Raw genomic sequence first — 6,017 nt, 5'->3', positions numbered from 1 at the left:
ATTGCTTCACTTAGATTCTTTAATCTTTGAGCTTGTTGTTTTGATGTTCATAACTCTTTGGAGATTGTTCTTTTGATGATCATAACTCGTTTGAGATTGTTGTTTTTGTGGTCATAATCCTTGGTGAGATTTGGAATATGGACCAGTAGTAGAAGTAATATGAATATGGACTTACGATAATAATAATGACATGGGAAGCAAATGTGACATGAACGTGTAATACTTAGGAGCTTATATGACTCAGTAAGCATTTTGACATCTCAAATTGAAGCACATATCAAGTGAAGACATTTAACATTCAGCCAAGAGATTTGAACTCTATATGGTAGCCGGATACTCACTAACTAATATCAAATACAAGGTATACGTGAACGTGGAACCAAAGGAGAACATGGACAGGTTCAACTTTAGGACGGATACATATTCCAAGTAAGTACATATAAAATGTACAATAGAGCAAGTATGGATCTTGTGAGGTAACATTATAGTCTAACACAATGGAGTAATAACCAATAAAAGGAACATATGAATATGTGACCAGATGAAACAAGTTTAAACCTTGCATGCTAATACTTGGTAGAGTAAGCACGTACATTTAGTAACAAACTCATATTAGAGTACTCACTTTACTGCTCTAGGGAGTAGGAACTGCAACTATGGATCAGTCACTACCAAGGACACTTGGAAAGCTTACTTTTTGTAATTCAAGTGCTGGATTCATGCCAAAGAAATAGGAAATCGAATAGCCTTACATACCTTATCCTCTGACGAATAGAACTATCATGATTCAGCCTCCCATTTTAGGTTTTAATCTACAATATAAGTCATGATAACTAAAATTAGCAGCTATCACACCGTGTGCCCCGTAAAATAGTAGCTAACTGTAACATCCGACAATTTGAAATAGCTAAGAAGAGGCTTAGAATTCGAAAAATTTCAGTTTTTGGAAAGGATTTGAAAATTTGGAAAATTTGGCTAAGTATGGAAATCAGTGATTTTTGGCCAACTTTGAGCAGTCATAACTTCTAGCTCAGGATGAGTTAGGAGTAGTTCCGGTTATGGTTGTAAAGTTCATGGAACGATCTTTCCAACGCCACCGAGTTTGCTCAAATACGAGTTCGTATGAGCGAGTTATGGCCTTTGAAAGTTGGGCAGTTGACAAGGAAATCCGTGCGGGAATCATTAAGGGCATTTTGGTCTTTTCCCTAACTATTTCTTTTGAGGATGTATTGTTGTGTTAGGATGATGCTTGGGTCATTTTGTTCCATTTTGGAAGAGTAAGAACTAGGGCTTGAGAGTGAAGAAGAGGAGAAGGAGAAGAGAAGAAGAGGAGAAGAAGAAGAGGAAAAATCGAGGAGATCAACAAGTTTCCGACAAGATCATTGTGGATTCTCGTCGGGGGTGATCCCTACCAAGGTATGTGAGCTTTTAGTGTTGGGTGATCTTTTCCCCCCACACCACCTTAGCCCTTTTTATGTATTGAGAAAGGATTGGATTTCGTTGTTGAAGTTGTTGGAATCGTTGTTAAGGTTGTTAGTTGTTGAAGTTGATAGTTGTGATCTATGGGTTGTTGAGGGATTTTTGTGCTTCCAAGTGTATAGGTTGAAACCTTGTTTTGGGAGGGTTTAGAGTTGGAGAAAAAGAAGGACCCCAAAAATAGTCAGTTTCCCAGAAATGATCGACGGACCAGAGGTACGGTCCGTAGATTGATCTACGGACCGTCGATCTAGTCCGTCTATCGCTTCTGAGAAACTGACTATTTTTGGGGTCCTCTTTTTCTCCAACTCTAAACCCTCCCAAAACAAGGTTTCAACCCATACACTTGGAAGCACAAAAATCCCTCAACATACCATAGATTACAACTCAAATACCAACCAAACAACACAATTATCAACTTCAACAACGAATCCAATCCTTCCTCAATAAAGTGCTATGATAGATGTAGCAGTTGGGCAACTCACTATGCGGGCACATGATAAAGTGGAAGTGTTCAATGTGTACAAGGAATTAAAGCTACCAGTTGTATATGAAGAGTTATCTGCAATAAATATGATCTTGAGGCAGAGGCTCGATATATTGCATCCAAGGACCCATTAGAGCGAGTGCTAGTAGGAGATGATATTTATGGGGATGTTGAAGAATAGGTAATGGTGCAATTTCTTGATGTGGCACTTGTAGGTACATCAGGAGATCGATAAGAACCTTTAAATAGGGTGTTGGGTCCTCCACCCAATCCCTTCATTGAAGAAGCACCCCAGCTGGAGTTAAAAGCATTGTCGACCCACCTCAGGTATGCATTCTTGGGTGAAGATAAGACCTTACCAGTTATTTTGTCTGCAGTATTATCTGATTCCCAGGTAGAAGCAGCACTAATCATCTTGAGGAAGAGAAAAGCAGCCTTGAGTTGGCAAATGTCCGACATCCATGGAACCAGTCCTGCATTGTGCATACATAAAATTTACATGGAAGAAGGGCATAAGTCAAGTGCACAGCATCAACGGACAATAAATCCAGTGATGAAGGACGTGGTGAGAAAATAGGTGATCAAGTGGTTAGATGCAGGGATCAGTACCCCATATCACATAGTAAATGGGTGAGTCTGGTTCAGTGTGTGCCCAAGAAGGGTGGAATGACGGTGGTAACCAATGAGAAAAATGAATTGATCCCCACAAGAATAGTGACTGGGTGGCGCATCTGCATGGATTACAAGAAGTTAAATGATGCTACTAGAAAGGACCATTACCCGGTGCCTTTTATTGATCATATGTTGGATAAATTGGTGGGTCAGGAATACTATTGCTTCTTGGATGGCTACTCAATCTACAATCAGATAGTCATTGCACCAGAGGACCAGGAGAAGACTACCTTCACTTGTTCGTATGCACTTATGTGGTCAAACGCATGCCATTCGGATTATGTAATGCACCGGCGACATTTTAGAGATGCATGATGGCAATTTTCCATGATATGGTGGAGGATTTTGTTGAGGAGTTCATGGACGACTTCTCGATGTTTGGTGAGTCTTTTGAACTTTGTTTGACTAATCTTGAGACAGGGTTCTTGCCAGGTGTGAAGAAACAAATCTTGTGTTGAATTAGGAGAAGTGTCACTTCCTAGTTCGAGAGGGAATTGTGTTGGGACACAAAATCTCCAAGAAGGGGCTGGAAGTTGACAAAGCCAAAGTGGAGGTTATTGAGAAGTTGCCACCATCCATCACAGTGAAGGGTGTTAGAAATTTTCTGGGACATGTTGGGTTCTACAAGAGATTCATCAAGAACTTCTCTAAGACTGCAAGACCCATGTGCAGCCTATTAAAGAAAGAGATAAAGTTTGAATTTGATGAAAAGTGTTTGCAGGCATTTGAGCTGTTGAAGAAGAAATTGATAGAATCACCTATTCTGATTGCTCCTAACTGGGAGCTTCCATTCGAGCTTATATGTGATGCTAGTGATATAGTGGTTGGGGCAGTGCTTGGGCAGCGAAAAGATAAGATGTTTCATTCCATATACTATATCAAATTATACTGTCACCGAGTAAGAGATGCTGGCATTAGTGTTTGCATTTGATAAGTTCAGGTCATACTTGGTAGGAACCAAGGTTGTAGTTTACACTGTGATCATGTTGCAATCCGGTATTTGTTTAACAAGAAGGACGCCAAGCCGAGGCTGATTAGATGGATCCTGCTCTTGCAAGAGTTTGATCTAGAGATAAAAGATATGAAGGGAGCTAAGAACCAAATAGTTGATCATCTGTCTAGATTGGAGGACTATCTCATGTGAAGAATGAAGGACAGATTCGCGAAGAGTTCCCCGATGAACAATTGCTTGCCTTGGACCTTGCTCAAGTGCCTTGGTATGCTAACAATGTTAATTTTCTGGTGAGTGGTTTATTTCCACCTAGGGCCTTAACACATCAAAAGTAGAGGCTGAAGTATGATGCACGCTTTTATGTATGGGATGAGCTCTTCTTATTCAAGAAGGGACCTGATCAGATGGTGAGAAGGTGTGTAGCTGAACATGAGGTGGCACAAGTGTTGGAGAGTTTTCACTCTTCACCATATGGTGGACACCATAGGGGCGAACGCACTGCACATAAGGTATTGCAATCTGGTTTCTTTTGGCCTACTCTTTTTAAAGATGTTGCTATGTTTGTGAAGGGTTGTGATCAGTGTCAAAGGATGGGCACCATTTCTAGAAGGCATGACATGCCATTGAACAATATACTGGAAATTGAGATCTTTGACGTCTAGGGATAGACTTTATGGAACCATTCTCATCATCCCGTGGAAATCAATACATCTTAGTGGCAATGGACTGTTGACACCCAATTTTGGCTCTCCACACTTAACTAAAATAATAAAATATATATATATATGTTATGAAATTTTTATAAGAACACGAAAAGATTTTTAATTATTTATTTTTACCTCATAAATTTATTTCAATTTCTTATAAAAATTAAATATATTATATTACTACTTACTTTCTCATTTTTTTTTAAATAAGTGTTCTTCTTAAGAATTGAATCTATTTTTTGTTCAAATATAATTTCTTTTGTCGCAATAGTTATTTTTCTTACATTGTTTAAAATTAGAAAGCTTAATTAATTAATGAGTTACTAATTTATAATAATTTAATTTTAAAAACGACTAATTTGATCAAATAAGCTAATCTTGCAAAATAATTATCTCTTATGGCTATTTAATAAAGAAAGTAGTTATAATTTAAATGAATTTAATTTGAGCAAATTTGGCAATCCAAGTCTTCTTAAACCGGCCAATCCGTGTATGCCATGTAGGCGAGCACATGGATTGTGCTTCTTTAGCTTAAATCTTGTCCCTTCGATTAAATCTAACGGTCCTAGTTAATTAAGCTTTTATCATTAGTTTATTTATTTTTATAAATTTTTTTTATTATTATTATTATTTTAAAAACTCCATAATTCTTATTAACCGTCCGATCAAACGATCGGACGGCCCAAATTAATCAAGACCTTTCTTCCTCCCTAAAGACCCCAACGTTTCTCCCCTTCCCCATAAAGAAAAAGAAACGTCTGCTTCTTCTTTTCCCCAAAATAGTACAAGCCGCCCAGTTTTTTCCCTAGACCACGCCCCCTAGTTCAACATCTTCCCCAACGTTCTCTTTACTTTTTCAAGAAAAGGACGACACCCCTTACTATTTCTCCTCCTTCCCCATGCCAGACGACCCATCCCATCAAGAACGGCTTTGGACCGCCGGAAAACAACGATTTCCGGCGGTCTTCAACGTATCTCCCTACCCTCCATCAATCATAGCTTCCCTCTTGTCAACTTTACATCCCTTCCATCATCTTTTTTGGACCAAAACAGACCTCAAAAGCCTTACCATCGACACTGCTACGCCTGAAAAAGTGAAAGGCGTGAAGAACCATCGGATTTGGGCTAATTGTCCCTTTAATCTGATGGGTGTAAGGTTCCATCATTTATTTTTTGAACGTAGTAGAGGCTCCAAATTGGCTATAAAAAAGAAAACTTTGGCTCTCTTTCAACCATCCAACAACCAAGAGAAAAACTTTCAAAATCATTGCGAAATTAGAATCCGAAATCACCTAGGAAACAGATTGTAAGATCATATTTTTGTCCTTTGTTTTTGATTTGTTTAAATTTGAGTTTGAAGTTGGATATCTTGACGTCAAAGCCCCTGTTTGCTGCTCGATAAAAGGTACAACTTTCGTTAATCTCTTTACTTTATTTTGTCTTAATGTAATTTTTCTGAACATTGTTGAAAAATTGTAATAGGGCGTCCATTAACAGATTTTGCTGAGACATCTGTGATTAAAAAAAATGAAGAAAGATTAAGTTTTAATCATGCTTGTATCGATATCTGGATGCCCATCATTAACGTTAATGTGTTTATCATACCTGATAAAAATAGAAGAGGAAGACTGTTAGTTTGATGTTATACAAACTGATTGGAGAAATGATTGTTCTTCATCTTGATTGAGCCCCTCCATGTGTCTCATCTTCTCGAGTTAAAAGT

The 6,017-nt window shown here is 38.2% G+C and overlaps 1 pseudogene; it reads right to left on the bottom strand.

Annotated features, from left to right (window-relative positions):
• LOC102580788 (3-hydroxyisobutyryl-CoA hydrolase-like protein 5) overlaps window positions 1-2,422 on the bottom strand; it is a 7,507-nt pseudogene extending 5,085 nt beyond the window's left edge.
• Window positions 2,423-6,017: the final 3,595 nt, after the last annotated feature.

The sequence above is a fragment of the Solanum tuberosum genome, unplaced genomic scaffold, assembly GCF_000226075.1.
Source record: "Solanum tuberosum cultivar DM 1-3 516 R44 unplaced genomic scaffold, SolTub_3.0 scf00250, whole genome shotgun sequence".
Classification (NCBI taxonomy): Eukaryota; Viridiplantae; Streptophyta; class Magnoliopsida; order Solanales; family Solanaceae; genus Solanum; species Solanum tuberosum.
Note: the sequence above shows the minus strand (reverse complement) of the source record. Positions and strands in the feature narration are given on the sequence as shown.